A 16,178-nucleotide genomic window follows, 5' to 3' on the forward strand; every position below is an offset into this window, starting at 1 on the left:
ATGCAGTGTGAAGATACGAGCATAATAAAGATCGCTAGCATTAGCATGCTAACACAACAATGCAGCACGAGTTGTTTTGGTTTCATGCTGGTGCTCAAGAGCGACATCTACTGGATCAAAAAATCGCATATAAAGTCTTTAAGTAGCAAAAACACGGCGAGGAGGAGGCAGGCCCACTGCTGCATTTCATCCTGCTTTAGTTGCTTCCCCCTGATATCTCAAATGGCAGCTCCCTCATGCTGGTCTTTTTGTCTTACAGATGTGAGCGAAGATGTCCAATTTAAGCAGACGCGTCACGCCAAGATAGCGTGAAGGGAAGTTTTGCATAATCCTTGGGGCTGAGGCTTAAAAGACAGATTTAGTGACAGAGCAGAGAGATCGTGAGGTATGAAGTAATATGTACAGTTTGCAATGCGACGTTTAATTTCTTCTCCATTATAATCCACAGCAAGGTATTTAGTTTCTAACTTTGCACCGAGTTCAGAGATTTAATTCTTCTTCTCACGTGACAGTATAGTTGTTGTTCCTCGATATCTTCTCTGTACTGATGATTTTTTGGAATAGCAGCAAACTTCTCTCAGAGGATCGATTCAGAGCAAGCGACACTTGATGACTCCGTTTGTGAAACCTTGACCCCCCCCCCTCCCTTCCCTCCTAATTGGATTTGTTTGAAAATTGCGTATACTGTGGTGTTTTGGTTTTTTCCTCTCTCTCTTTTTTTCTTTCCCCTGGTTTCATATAGCCGACTTTTTCTAATCATGAATGTAAAGATGTGTGGATTTTTATATAGCATAATTATTTAGGTGTCAAACAGAAATCTGTAATTTTTTTGTCTAAAAGATCAGCTATATTTGTAAGCTGTAATATGTAAAAATGAGAAGAAAAAAAAAAGAGGATATCAAGCAGAATGTGTTGGTTTATTATAGTATATATATATACTGTACACTGAAAAAGAGAAACTATCTCAAGCTGTTTGCCAAATAAAAGTAGTAGTGATGTAAATATTTGGGGTTTGCTTGTTTCAAATCAGTTGAAATGTAGAACACTTCATTTTCTGCAGCATTAGAAGTTCACAGCAGGATGAAGATGATCTACAGAGTTTGATCACAAGGACTGGGAAAGATAAAACAGCACTGTAAAAAAAAAAAAAAAAAACTAGTTATGACTTAAAAAAGTTAGTGTCTGGGTTGCCTTAAAATGTTAAGTTACCTGAACTTAAAAAAGATACGTTGAGATAAATTTGTGATTATTCCAAAGAAATAAAATGTTCTATAGTCAAATAAACTTGACATCAAGTCAGTTGTACTTAAATACAAAAAGTTCACAAAACTTTTGAACACAACTCAGTTCCTGTGAAATTATTTCATTATCTAGTTGAGGCAAAATGCTCTTTCAATTTCTTTTGACTTGAAATCCAAAGTTAAAATACTTCATCAAAAGTTGAATCCATCTAAAATACTGAGTTAAATGAATTAATCAATTTAAACTGAATATATATATTTATATTTTAGTCAACTTAAATCAGTCCAGTGTATACATTTTTAGTGATTCTCTTTGCTTTGGTGGAAACTTTCAACTTCCTTTCAAATACAAATTAAAAAAAAGGTATAATCTCTACAAGTTATTCGTTTTATCATAGAAACCAACCAACTTTAGTTCTTCAACCTTTGATAGCAGATCAGATCAAATAGCACATCTAAACATTTACAAATGTTTTTTTTTTTACCTCAAATACTCTGCTGGCTTGTTGGTAAAAACATTTCCACTCAAGAATGTGCAAAAATCAGTTGTCCTTCTTGTGCTGCATTTATCGGTCACTTTTCTCAGTATTTTCAGATGCAATAAACGTATAAAATCAGGGAATTCACAAATTTAATGAGGTGATCTTAATGAGGTAAAACAAACATTTCAGAAAAGATCTGTGAGACAATGTCCAAATATTTCTTGGAAGCTTTCAGAAAACTCCCAACCTCACAGCTTTACAAAGAAGTCTTTTTCTCAGTCCATGGACCCTTGAAGGGGGCAGTGGTCACCACCGATATTCAATAGGTTCTTCTGTATGACTTTAAATGTATACTGCACTTCCTTTTGGTAGGCAATGTTAATTGCATACAGCATACCCATGAGCATAGCTACCATATGCTACCAATAGCCCTTCATGCCATGCTGCTTGATCTGATGCTCCAGGACGACCTCATCTTCTATCACCAGGAGGATGCTGATGTTCATATGCTTTGTTATGCCGTCCTCAGTGTCTGTAGATTTACAAAAGACAGAAAAAATAGATATAGTTGTAAACTGTTTGTAATACTCTCTGAGAAACAACATTTTTAGCCGGCAGATCCCCCTATAATCCTTCACTCTGTGAGTGAACTGAGCACAGACACAAAATATGGCAGCACCCAGTAAGACCTCAGGGTTTCTCTCTTCCTGCAACCCTAGCCCTGTGGTAACACTTAGGGGAGTTTACAGTCAGCTGAATCAGCGCACTTGACATAACACTGTGACAAAGTGGGTGAGCAGCTCTTCTCTTAATCACCACTTGTCACTTAAGTCTTTATTTATTTATAATAATAATAATAAATTAGATTTATATAGCACTCAAAGACGCTTTGACAGGAAACAACAACAAAAAACAAAGCAAAAACTAACAGAACAATACAAAATAGAAATAGTGTCAAGGGAAGAGGATGAGAGTCAGTGGTTGTAGGTGGTGATGAAAAGATGAGTTTTTGGGGATTTCTTGTAGGAAGTGAGTGTGGGGGAGTCTCTGATGTTTTTAGGGAGAGAGTTCCAGAGGGTGGGAGCTGCAATGGAGAAGGCCCTGTCCCCCCAGGACCGAAGGTTGGTCCTGCAGGGGGGGGACAGGAGGTTTGCATCCGCAGACCTGAGAGTGCGGGTGGGAGTGTGTCGGTGGAGGAGTTCAGACAGGTAGGGGGGAGCCAGGTTGTGGAGGGCTTTGTAGGTGATGATGAGGAGTTTGAAGTGGATACGCTGGGGGATGGGGAGCCAGTGGAGGTCATGAAGGACAGGGGTGATGTGATCTTGGGTGCGGGAGTGTGTGAGGAGACGAGCAGCGGAGTTTTGAATGTATTGAAGTTTCTTGAGTGATTTGGATGGTGAACCATAGAGGAGACTGTTGCAATAGTCTAATCTGGAGGTGATGAATGCGTGGGTGAGGGTCTCGGCAGCTGAGAATGAGAGTGATGGGCGGAGGCGGGTGATGTTTCTGAGGTGGAAAAAGGCTGTTTTGGTGATTTGTTTAATGTGTTTGTCGTAGGAGAGGGTTTGGTCGAAGATGACACCAAGGTTATGGATGTGGGGGGAAGGGAGCACTGTGGAGCCATCGATGGTGAGGGAGAAGTTGTTGGTGGATTTGATGAGGGATTTGGGGCCGATGATAATGACTTCTGATTTGTCGCAGTTGAGTTTGAGAAAGTTGGTTTGAAGCCAGGATTTCATTTCAGTGGTGCAGTCAGTGAGGATTGAGTGAGTGGCAGGAGTGATGACTTTGGTGGCGATGTGGAGCTGGATGTCGTCGGCAAAGCAGTGGAACTGGAGTCCATGGCGGCGGATGATGTGACCAAGGGGGAGCATGTACATGATGAAGAGGAGGGGACCTAGTACTGAACCTTGGGGAACACCTTCGGAGAGAGGAGCAGTGGGGGATTTGCAGTGGTTGATACTGATGAACTGGTATCTGTCCGAGAGGTATGATTTGAGCCAGGAGAGTGCAGTGCCGGTGATGTTGAATGTGGTTTCAAGGCGGGAGAGAAGGATGGAATGGTTAATGGTGTAAAAAGCTGCGCTTAGCTCCAGTAGGATGAGGATGTTGAGGTTTCCGGCATCAGAGGAGAGGAGAAGGTCGTTGGTGATCTTGAGGAGAGCTGTTTCGGTGCTGTGGTGGGAACGGAAACCAGATTGGAATGATTCATAGAGGTCATTGGCAGAGAGGTGAATTTTGAGTTGTGAAGCAACAGCACGTTCCAGAAGTTTTGAGAAAAAGGGGAGGTTGGAGATGGGTCTGAAGTTGTTTGGGATGTCAGGATTGAGTCCAGGTTTTTTCAAAATGGGGGTGACAGCAGCAAGTTTGAGAGATGGTGGAACGGTACCTGTGGAGAAGGAGGAGTTAATTGTTGAGATAATGAGTGGGGATAGGGTAGGAAGGCAGGCCTTGACAAGACTGGTGGGGATGGGGTCCAGAAGGCAGGTGGAGGTTTTCATTCCTGTTGTGAGGTCAGAAAGCCCTGCAGAGGAGATGGGGGAGAACTGAGACAGGGGCTGACAGGTTAAGGGGGGGCAGGTGGAAGAAGGGGGGACAGATACAGAAGGGGCTAGGTTGTTGTAGATGGTGTCTATTTTTGTTTAGAAGAATGACAGGAAGGAGGTGCATTTGTCTGCTGTGAAGGATTGGGAACCGTTGTCCAGAGGGTTGAGGAGTTTTTTGATGGTGGAGAATAGTGATTTAGGGCTCCTGGAGCCAGACTGTATGAGATGGGAGTAGTAGGTGGATCGGACGTGGGAGAGGGCATCTTTGTATTGTTGGAGGTGATCTTTGTAGGCTTGAGCGTGTACAGTGAGTCCGGTTTTGTTGCGTAGTCTTTCCAGTTGACGGGCATGGGTTTTCATGTGACGGAGGTCAGGAGTGAACTAGGGAGCAGAGTGGGTGAAGGAGATTGTTTTGGTTTTAATTGGTGCGAGCTGGTCGAGGCAGGAGGAGAGAGTGTGATTGTAGTAGTCGGTGAGGTCAGAGGGAGCGGTTAGGTCACGGGGAGGGAAGGCAGACATTTTGTCCATGAGGGCAGATGATAGAGCGGAAGGAGAGACATTGTTGAGTTAGCGGAAGTGGATTGAGCGGTTTTTGTTTTGGTAGGGGGGTGGGAATGTCAATGTTTATGTTAATAGCTAGGTGGTCAGAGATGGTAAGATCCATGCCTGAGAGGTGATTTATGGAGAGACCAGTGGAACAGACTAGATCCAGGATGTAACCGCGGTTGTGGGTGGGGAAGTTGACATGTTGAGTTAAGTTTAAGCAGCTCAGTATTTCGATGAATTCAGTGGATATTGTTGAGTTTGTGGAGTCCAAGTGTATGTTAAAATCACCGAGGAGGAGGATGGAGGGAGAGAGAGCACAAAGCTGGGTCAGGAAATGAGAGAAGTCGGAGAGGAATGATGGGTTAGGCTTGGGAGGGCGGTAGACAACAACCATGACCAGCTGTGTGGTGCCAGAGTGTTTAAAAGCAAGTGAATCAAATGAGGGAGCAGGAGGAAGGGAGATGAGGCTAGTTTTTATGTCCTGTCTGTGTATGACTGCAATGCCGCCACCTCGGCCCTCAGTGCGTGGTCTGTCTATGTAAGTGTATCCATTTGGTGTGGTCAGGTTGAGTGAGAGATAATCCAGGGGTTGTTGCCAAGTTTCAGTGAGACAGAGGAAGTCCAGTTTATTGTCCAGTATGAATTCATTGAGAATGTCACTTTTGCTGTTAAGAGACCGGGTGTTAAACAGAGTGAATTTCATGTGGGTTTGCATGGTGTTTGTGTCCATGGGCTCCCGAGGCAGGGCTCGTAGACAGGGAGAGCGCGTCTGCTCGTTGTTGTGATGATGACGTAGTGGGGGTGTGTCAGTCCGCTCAGCTGACCAGAGTGATGGGATGGAGTGGCCATGCTGGCTAGACCGGGAGTAAACAAACTTGCGCCGGGAGCTTCTGTGGATGTATCTGGGTCATCGTAGTAGTCTAAAGGTTTTAATGGTGGAGATACATGCAGGAGTGGAGTTATTGTTGAGTTTGAGCAGTTGTGAGATGGAGTACTTCACTGCCATGCCAGCAGGGGATGTTGGTTCGCTAATCCTGGAGTTGTTAGCCGGTAGCCGCAGGCTTGTCAACCAGAGTAACAGGCAAGTCAGGGTGGTCCACAGCATAGCAGTCAGTGGGGCTGAAGTGGTGCCGAATGAAGGATGTCCAGATGAACTGTAGAGGATGACTGGGTGGAGGCGGAAAGTAGAAGACGGGAGGCAGCCGAGTCAGTTGCCAACAATAGCTGCATTAGCCTCAGTGACCGGAGCGAAGGCTAGCTAGGCTAGCCGCGGGAGCGGACTAGCAGCCGAAGGTCAGGGGCCGAAGGTCTGAAGCTGGCGTTGACAGGTGCCGACGACAGGTAGGCTATGTGAACGCTCAAAAGAAACTATAAAGTGAGACTTAACCTTTAGGATTAAACTGAGGTTAAATCATAAGACACAAGAGACGGCGGGATAGGTCAAAGTAATACAGCAATAATCAAGAGTAGTCTACACTTAGGCTTAGCTGGAGAAGCGGCGACAAACACGCCAGCGTCCTCTCCGACCAGCAATCGGGTTCTTAATCAATTGTACTGATTGTTACTGATTATTACTGATTGTAATATGTTGAAATTTAAAAAAATAGAAAGAAATGCAATCAGAAGTTTGATTGTTGAGGATGCAAACAGTGATCTGATCTTCATATCACAGCTGTGAGGGCATTAAACTGCAGTATCACCATGTCATCACTGCAAACATTGTAGCCAAGACTTCTGGATTTTATGCATATGGATCGGATGCATCCTTTCAGGAAATGAATTGTATTTAATATCAAATCACATCATTAATTACAGTTGTGTATTTAGCTTTAATTTTTTTTTGCTTGTGTAACATTGCAGCACTTACTACTATCCCTGGTGTGTTTGTGTTAGCAATAAGTTACAGTTCACATCAAAGCATAAATTAACTTAAAGCAAACATACAGTCTTGACTTAGTTCAGTCATTTTTATTTAGTTTCTGGAACTGCAAAATATCATTGATTGTCTTATCCATACTTACCTCTGTTTGTTCTTTTGTTCAGTTTCCCATGTGGTTCCATGCAGCTAAAAGGGGATAGGCCAGCACTTCCTGGGTATTTATCAGACTGATGATGTCATTGCTGACATCACTGGGGCAGACCATTTTGAAGGGGTTTTATTTCTGAGAAATGTTTTCTTTCTAATAATTTCTTTAATGTTTGAGTTACTGGTAGAATGTAATTTAATTATTTAAAGTTAATTTATTTGAGTAAATGATCCGAGGTTAATTTAAGGGTTTATGTAGATTTCTTTGCTTTAAGAGAAAAGTGTAAACCCACCACTTGAGTTGTGCTGCACCCAGCTGCGGCCATTTTGTTAATGGGACCATCTATAAAGCCAGGAGCCATGTGCTCTTGCATGAGGAGAGGTGAGGACGTGCTACCTTTAACATGTTTCTTAGTCTGATTTAATCATGAAGTAAGTTGCCTTATTTACATTGAACTTTTGTTGTTTTGTTAAGTTAACATGTTTAATCACTGTATATTCATCTCTTGGAAAATCTTCATCTGCTGAGTTGCCTTTCTACAACCTTCCTAGACAGTTGTGCAAACTACTTTACAAACATTGAGATTGACATTTCTTTCCATGTATCTAGCGATGTGGAAAATTCCAAGCTTCAGTCTGCAGGGACTCAGACTTTTTCTGACAAAGTCCAATCAATCAATGTGAACACTAGTGTGCCAATTTGTAAGTGTGGAACTGCTGGGTTTTTTTTTCAGACACAGGCAGATCCCAGTCTCTCCTCCTCCAGTGGTTCAAACTGGAGTGTTGTTGCTGATAAAATGGTTATCCTGTTTTGATCAGAGTTATCAAACCATCCTGCTGCTTCTGGTCATCTCAGTAAGTTCCTCTCGTCTCTGACTCACTGTTTGCTATCTGTCAGGGGCCTGTATCAGAAAGAAGGTTCAACAAATTCTCAGGCTGTTTTTGAAACATCTACTATACTTGAGTATGTACTGATTTCTCTGGAAAAATATTCAGTAGATCATCAGACCAGTCTTCGCTGACTGTTTCCCACAATGCAAAGCGCCAGGTCAAAGATTGAAAAGATGGACAGCTATGGTACCAGAGAAAATAAATACACAAATCAGACAATTTAACCAGATATCGCAATCTCTGCTCCTCTGTATACCTATTGAATAAATATTTTTTATTGAAAATAATTAATTTAACTGATTCTATAGGATTCTGATGAGTCACATACTTTGCATTTCAGAAACTGAAGTGGACGCCATTGATGTTTACCTGGACGGACAGTTTCTGGTGGTCTGTGAAGAAATGGAAACCTTCATTCAGACATCAGGTCTGTTTTTTGAGTCCATACCTTAGTTGCCATCTTGTTGATTTAAAGTTATATTTTTTTATAGGCCTAGTTCTTATAATTTGGTTTGCAAACTAGAGGTACTTATATGCATATGGACATTGATGACTCTCTTAATTATGAATGGGTAAAGTCTGCCATTCTTGCTAAAAATTACATTAATCCTGAGACTTACAGGCAAAGATTCCGCTCCCTGGACATCAACCCTGATGAGAGCCCTAAAGAGTTGTATGTGATGCTCAAGGAGCTCTTTGGGAAATGGATCCAGCCAAAAGGTAAAAGCATCCAAGAAGTAAGTGAAATAACCATCCTACAACAATATTTGAGAATGTTGTCCCCTGAGCTTCAGGTATCGATCAAAGAGCATGACACAGATTCAGCAACGGGGACTACCAAGCTGGCCGATGTCTCTGTGGCTGCACGGAAGAAGGGTCAACCATGGAGCTACAATGCATGGAGGCAGACAAAGGACAGCCACAAACCAGCCCAACAGTTCCCACAGGGGGAATCATCCAGTGTGGGTAAGCCTCCCATGTGGGAGGGGTCAGCCAGCTAGCAGGCCAACAAAACCCTCCATCAAAAAGCTAATTTGTTATTTACGTGGACTTGAAGGCCATACTAAACTCATCTCAGTTAAGATGACACAAATGTGCTTAAAAATGATTTTTATATTAAAATGCAAAACATTGAAGAACCATTCTTATGGCCTTGCTTGACTCTGGGAGTGATTAGACACTGGTACACAGGAAGTTTGTACCACCCAACATTGTCAGCAGCAGTGACACCATCCTTATCTGTTGTGTTCATGGAGACGAGAAGCCTTATCCAACAGCTGACATCTACATTAAGGTAAAAGGTCAAACTTACCATTTGAACATTGGGGTTGCTGATAATCTGCCTTTTAATGCTGTTCTAGAAAGAGACCTACCAGTTAAAAGCAGAAAGTGTAACGCTGTGGTAAACAGAATGCAGGCCATGCAATCCAATGAGCTCCTTTGCAATGAGGAGTTGGAGACCACACCTGGGAAGTCTCGGAAAACCCGCAGACAGAGAAGGCACAAGAAATTCCAAAAGACAGTGATGACACCACCAACCAGCACTGAGCCAGAGTTACCACTAGGGTTTCAAGTTCCAGGTAATATAAGTGATATGCAGAAAACTAATCCGTCTTTGGTCTCTCTTTTCCAGAAAGCAAAGGAGAAGGAGCCGGAAGCTGAGTTGGACATCGTAAGTGATGAGTATATCCTGCAAAATGGCATCCTCTATCGTCAACAAGAGTCAGCGTTGCAGCTAGTGGTTCCCCAGGCAGCTAGAAAAACCACACTTTCCTTGGGGCACTCAGTTCCCTGGGCTGGCCACCTGGGCCCACAAAACCACAGCTCGCATTAAAAAACATTTCCACTGGCCTGGCCTGCGCAGACATGTTGCTCAGGTTTGTGAAAGTTGCCTTCAGTGCCAAATAACATCTGCTAAAACACCCCCAGAGCTCAACTTCAACCACTACCCAGTATTGGCACCCCATTTGAGCGCCCTTGGATGGACATTTTTGGTCCCATAGAGACAAGCAAAGCAGGGAACTGTTATATGCTGGTTATAACAGACTTTGCTACCAAGTATCCAGAAGTCTTTCCACTAAAAGCCATCCAAAACTCTCTCAACAGTGCCAACGACCCCCGAACGGTTTTAGGAACACCTGCAAGCTGTCTTGGATCGCCTTCATTCTGCCGGGCTGACTGTCAACCTAACGAAGTGCATCTTTGCTGCAGCAGAAACAAAGTACATGGGCCACGTCATCTGCAATGGGGTTGTACGCCCTCAGGTCAACAAAATCCAGGCCATCGAGTCCTGTCCCCTGCCACAAACGAGGAAGCAGCTCCGATCTTTTTTGGGCTCTCAGGCTTCTATCACCACTTCATACCCAATTTCTCCAACAGGGCAGCGCTTCTCACGGACCTGACTAGATCCCGGAGTCCCAATCAGATCCAGTGGACAGAGGTGGAAGCTTTCAGTGATATCCAGCAATTACTAACTAAGCAACCTCTTCTGTACAGCCCAAACTTTGATGAAGATTTTTTTCTGCAAACTGATGCTTCTGACAGGGCTTTGGGAGCTGTTACTCCAGGGACTTCAGGATGATCGGCATCCAGTCGCCTACATGATCCGGAAACTGTTCCCCAGAGAGGTTCGATATTTGACGGTGGAGAAGGAGGCACTGGCTATCAAGTGGGCCCTTGATTCCTTCCGGTACTACCTTCTTGCGAACTCCAAGAGTTCACCTTGGAGACGGATGACAAGGTCTGTTTGGTTTGTAAACTTGGTTTTCTATTTTTGGGTCAAATAAAAACCTACCTTTTCTTTAAACTTACTCCTGTGTGTCGTGCCTTACTGCTTGGTCCCTAACAGTCTCCCACAAGAGAATCCTTCTCACCAGGGTAAGAGTCTTTATAAGACACACTACATGTGAAGGCCTGTGTCTGGCCATGAAATGTTTGTCTGATTTCACCTATGGCTTTGATGATGTCACCAGCTGTAATAATCCCAATGGATTTCATTACCTACAGAAAGATGTGGTTCTTCTTTTTTAGGCATTGGTAGAGAATATGTGTTGTGTTTTTGTCAACAGGGATATACAATGTGTTTCTACTCATGTAAAGATGGGTTTTTCCACATTTCAAACTTTGCCTTATTGTTGACCAAATGAAACATTAATTTTTCTTTTTGTCATCACAGCCATAGAAAAAATGGATGTAGGATCTTTGAAAGAGGTTAGTCGAGACCCTCTTCTGTTAGGGTTATTTTTTATTTTCTGATAAGCAAAATTTTAATCCCACCTCGCTACACACTCGGCTCCAGTCTCAAATCAAGATAGACTTCTGCTCGAGCAATGATTACCACATCAAGGGCTGCAGTACAGTGGTGATGTTCAGTCTGGGCCATGCAAACACTTGGTGAGTTACTGTTTCATTATTGTGCTTGAAAAAATTATATTCACGGGTGTATCCATGAATTAAACTGTATTGGAAGATATCCTTGCTGCCTTGTCCATCTTATACGTTTATCACTGTTGTTTTTCCGACTGCATTTTAAACTGGGTTTGGCTGTAATATTTACTGTCAGATATTCCCTCTGGACACCTTTTTGTGGAAAAAATTTACACACAAAATCTGTAATATTTGCTTTTTCTATTTTGCTGTTTTTCTGGCATTTTAACTGCTTTTGACGGTAGAGAATGAGCAAACTAGGGGTCTGGCAGGAGAAACTCTGGGTGCAGTCTGTGAAATTTGGCTCTTTTTCAGGAGTTTTCTGCAAGTGTGAAAGCCTTATGTATTGTTTATTGCTACATTTTTGTTTTGGGGTTTAATTGAGACCTTTTGTGTATTGTTGGGATTTGTACATTATGTAAAGCACTTTTTAGCATTGGTGTTTGATAAGTGCTTTGTAAATAAACTTTTTGATTTCTAATGGGTTAAAGAGAGAATAACTAATAGAAACACAACATGAAAGTTAAGAGGCCTGTTGGAAAAGATTGTGTGACGATTGTTTAATTTCTCTTTCTATGTTTTAAAGAAGTGAGGAAGATGTTGGTGGTGGGAAATCTGCTGTATGTTCTTGACAGTGAGGTGAGTTCTTTGCTCTTAATTGAAGCTGTGATACACATCTGGACAAGTATTTGAGCCTCTTTTTGTTGCTTTCTTTTGTCTGGGTAAGTACACTGAGTCTTTGGGACCTTCACTTCCTGGTCATGATTCACTGTTGGCCCGATGTGGCCGTTCATGACTTTGAACTAACCACAGAGTGCGACTCTGCCTCCATGTATCAGTGATGTAAAACATACTACAGCTGTGATTTATACAGAGAAATGGGACTTAAAAAATGATATGTTTCACAGCCAAGAAAAAAGCAGCATGAGGATGATTACACTGACTACACAAGACGACTATCAGGTATTTGTACAAACGCTTTTAAAGAACTGTGATGTGATTTTCACGAGGCTGTCCTGAACTCAACATAAAGCTTTATGATTTCTGCCTCGATGACTGTTTGGTACTCTGTGGATGTGTCTTCAGTCTTCTGTCTCGTCCAGACAGAAATAAACATGGTAAGCGATCAACATTTATTACAGTGGTAAATGGATCTTGCATGCATTAAATGTAAAGATTTCTTCACATTAAGTAACATATTTTGCACACAAAGACGCCATCGTGCCAACATGCTCATCCTCAGTTGGCTCGAAACATCACTTAATAAATCCTTCAAATGGGAGCTTCTTGTTGTGTAGATCTTGTTTTTGCTTTCCTTGCCTGCTCAATACTTAAGAATGCGATAAAGGTTTTAACATACTAAGCGGTCTTTGTTTTTCTTTTGTTTCTCAACAATAGTCGAAGAGAGCTTATTTCTTCTGTCGTCGTCAGATGCTTCACAGAGGGTTTGCCCGAGAACAGGTACTTAACTTTATTTGGATGCAATGTTTGGATGTTTCTTCATTTGTAAAATATTTTTTATGAAAATGTTGTGTTCGCACTATATTATAAAATGCCCATTGTTTCACAAATACTCATCTTCTCTCTCCAGATGCAGTCATAAAACATTTAAAGCCATCCCTGGGCCGTCTGGGACAATTTCTGCTCCCTGCCCTGTTTGATGTTGTTAGTTCTGTTACACTAGTTATTTGTATTTATAAGAAATATAGTTTTTATTTTTAAAATAAAGGAATACTGTTGGACTTAAAGAAAACTGGCACACATCTTTATATTTATGAATACTGTCTGCAATATAAGGGTCAACCAAAATTGTTATGGCCAGCTCTGTGTCTACAACTCAAAGGTCACATATTATGCAAAATTTGGTTTACATAATTTAAACTTGCAACTGACATATAACCACATAGTCTAGTCCGAACCAATCACAGTTAAATGTACACATAATGAATGAAAGCATTGCTTGTCTGCATAAATAAAATTTTATTCTGACGACATCAATGTGATTGTTGCAAATCCTTTCATTGGGATAACGATGTAACTGCACTTACTTGCACAGCCCTATAGCCTACCCTGACCTTTGTTTTAATTTTGTTCTTTTTAAGGAGGATAATTATGATTCCAAAGAGGTGGAGAGTCTCAAGTCCCTGGTGTCTCACCTCCGTCAGCTCCTGGACCTGCACAAGAAATACGACTGCAGACCTTCCCTTTCAGTCTCTGAGAAGGTGTGTCTTTCATGAAAAACCCATTTTATGATGTACAGTGGGTACGGAAAGTATTCAGACCCCTTTACATTTTTCACTCTGTTTCATTGCAGCCATTTGCTAAAATCAAAAAAGTTCATTTTATTCTCATTAATGTACACTCAGCACCCCATCTTGACAGAAATGTAGAAATTTTTGCAAAGTCATTAAAAAAGAAAAACTGAAATATCACATGGTCATAAGTATTCAGACCCTTTGCTCAGTATTGAGTAGAAGCACCCTTTTGAGCTAGTACAGCCATGAGTCTTCTTGGGAATGATGCAACAAGTTTTCACACCTGGATTTGGGGATCCTCTGCCATTCTTTCTTGCAGATCCTCTCCAGTTCTGTCAGGTTGGATGATGAACGTTGGTGGACAGGCATTTTCAGGTCTCTCCAGAGATGCTCAATTGGGTTTAGGTCAGGGCTCTGGCTGGGCCAGTCAAGAATGGTCACAGAGTTGTTCCGAAGCCACTCCTTTGTTATTTTAGCTGTGTGCTTAGGGTCATTGTCTTGTTGGAAGGTGAACTTTCGGCCCAGTCTGAGGTCCTGAGCACTCTGGAAGAGATTTTCTTCTAGGATATCTCTGTACTTGGCGGCATTCATCTTTCCTTCAATTGCAACCAGTCGTCCTGTCCCTGCAGCTGAAAAACACCCCCATAGCATGATGCTGCCACCACCATGTTTCACTATTGGGATTGTATTGGGCAGTGCCTGGTTTTCTCCACACATACCGCTTAGAATTAAAGCCAAAAAGTTCAATCTTGGTCTCATCAGAGCAGAGAATCTTCTTTCTCATAGTCTGGGAGTCCTTCATGTGTTTTTTGGCAAACTCTATGCGGGCTTTCATATGTCTTGCACTAAGGAGAGGCTTCCGTCGGGCCACTCTGCCATAAAGCCCCGACTGGTGGAGGGCTGCAGTGATAGTTGACTTTGTGGAACTTTCTCCCATCTCCCTACTGCATCTCTGGAGCTCAGCCACAGTGATCTTTGGGTCCTCCTTGGGCAGTTCCTTCGACCTCATGATTCTCATTTGCTCTGACATGCACTGTGAGCTGTAAGGTCTTATATAGACAGGTGTGTGCCTTTCCTAATCAAGTCCAATCAGTTTAATTAAACACAGCTGGACTCCAATGAAGGAGCAGAACCATCTCAAGGAGGATCAGAAGAAATGGACAGCATGTGAGTTAAATGAGTGTCACAGCAAAGGGTCTGAATACTTATGACCATGTGATATTTCAGTTTTTCTTTTTAATAAATTTGCAAAAATTTCTACATTTCTGTTTTTTTCTGTCAAGATGGGGTGCTGAGTGTACATTAATGAGAAATAAAAAGAACTTTTTTGATTTTAGCAAATGGCTGCAGTGAAACAGAGTAAAAAATGTTAAGGGGGTCTGAATACTTTCTGTACCCACTGTACAAGTGTACGACGGAGGATTAGGGCCACGCAAAAAAAGAAAAATCCAAAATGAGATTGAACTTGTAAATTTACGATATTGAAGTCGTAAATTTACGTGAATAAAGCTGTAAATTTACAAGATTTAAGGAGGCCCAAATCCTCCGTCGTACAAGTGTATAAGATTCAAACAAATCAGAAAATTGACAGCACGGAAACATTGATATAATAAATACAAACATATTTAGTGTCATGTTTTATTTCAAGACAGAGATAATGCTTTGTGGTGTATCATGAATTAAACTGTATTGGAATATATCTTTGCTGCCTCGTCCGTCTTATACGTTAATCACTGATGTTTTTCCAATGGCATTTTTGGTTTTGGCTGTAATCATTCTAATTGAATTGACTTTGACAGGGAAGTGTTTGGAGTTCTTTGTGATTCTCGCCGCCACAGTGGAAAGCAATATCCTGCCTTGTGACAAGCTTCTTCCACAGTATATCAAGGTAAGACAACACCACTGCTAGAACCCTTGTGCCCTCCTCAAATGTATTCATATTTTTCTGCTGTGAAGTTAAACAACTTTGAACTTGCTCAAAACTACCAAACATTCAATTATTTTCAGGATTGTAACCCTTTAAATGCTAGCGTGTTAGTTAAATAGTGATTAGAGTCTTGTACAGGACTAGCAACAAAGTTGATTTGCTTTGTTGCAGAAATGTACAAAATCTGCAATAAAATCATCAATTTTTGACTTTTGTATAATTTGGTGTTTTTTTCTGCATTTGTTTTCTGGCTTTTTCATGCTTTGCACGGTAGAGAAGAGGGAAAGAGGGAAAGAGGGAAAGAGGGAAAGAGGGAAAGAGGGAAAGAGGGAAAGAGGGAAAGAGGGAAAGAGGGAAAGAGGGAAAGAGGGAAAGAGGGAAAGAGGGAAAGAGGGAAAGAGGGAAAGAGGGAAAGAGGGAAAGAGGGAAAGAGGGAAAGAGGGAAAGAGGGAAAGAGGGAAAGAGGGAAAGAGGGAAAGAGGGAAAGAGGGAAAGAGGGAAAGAGGGAAAGAGGGAAAGAGGGAAAGAGGGAAAGAGGGAAAGAGGGAAAGAGGGAAAGAGGGAAAGAGGGAAAGAGGGAAAGAGGGAAAGAGGGAAAGAGGGAAAGAGGGAAAGAGGGAAAGAGGGAAAGAGGGAAAGAGGGAAAGAGGGAAAGAGGGAAAGAGGGAAAGAGGGAAAGAGGGAAAGAGGGAAAGAGGGAAAGAGGGAAAGAGGGAAAGAGGGCGAGATTGCTCTCCCTGGCCCCCGGTCTCAGGGGTGGGTGAGAGACAGGGCGGCTGCGGGAGAGGAATCTCGCCGAAAAAAAAGCTGATCAAGGCTGGATCCGCTATCCGTTAAG

General features: G+C 42.2%; 1 protein-coding gene and 1 long non-coding RNA gene across 5 annotated transcripts in view; both read left to right on the forward strand.

Annotated features, from left to right (window-relative positions):
- The window catches only part of slc4a11 (solute carrier family 4 member 11), a 94,769-nt gene extending 93,767 nt beyond the window's left edge, over positions 1-1,002 (forward strand). For all 4 annotated transcript variants that reach the window (XR_009676426.1, XR_009676427.1, XM_061062773.1 and 1 more), the window contains one exon: positions 1-1,002. This exon is cut by the window's left edge. The gene's annotated coding sequence lies outside the window, so the exon portion shown is untranslated.
- A 6,225-nt stretch (positions 1,003-7,227) lies between these two features.
- LOC132993605 (uncharacterized) lies at positions 7,228-8,894 on the forward strand. Its single transcript, XR_009676495.1, has 3 exons — positions 7,228-7,273; positions 8,073-8,159; positions 8,355-8,894. It is a non-coding gene; the product is annotated as an uncharacterized LOC132993605 (long non-coding RNA).
- Positions 8,895-16,178: the final 7,284 nt, after the last annotated feature.

The sequence above is a fragment of the Labrus mixtus genome, chromosome 18 (genome assembly GCF_963584025.1).
Source record: "Labrus mixtus chromosome 18, fLabMix1.1, whole genome shotgun sequence".
Classification (NCBI taxonomy): Eukaryota; Metazoa; Chordata; class Actinopteri; order Labriformes; family Labridae; genus Labrus; species Labrus mixtus.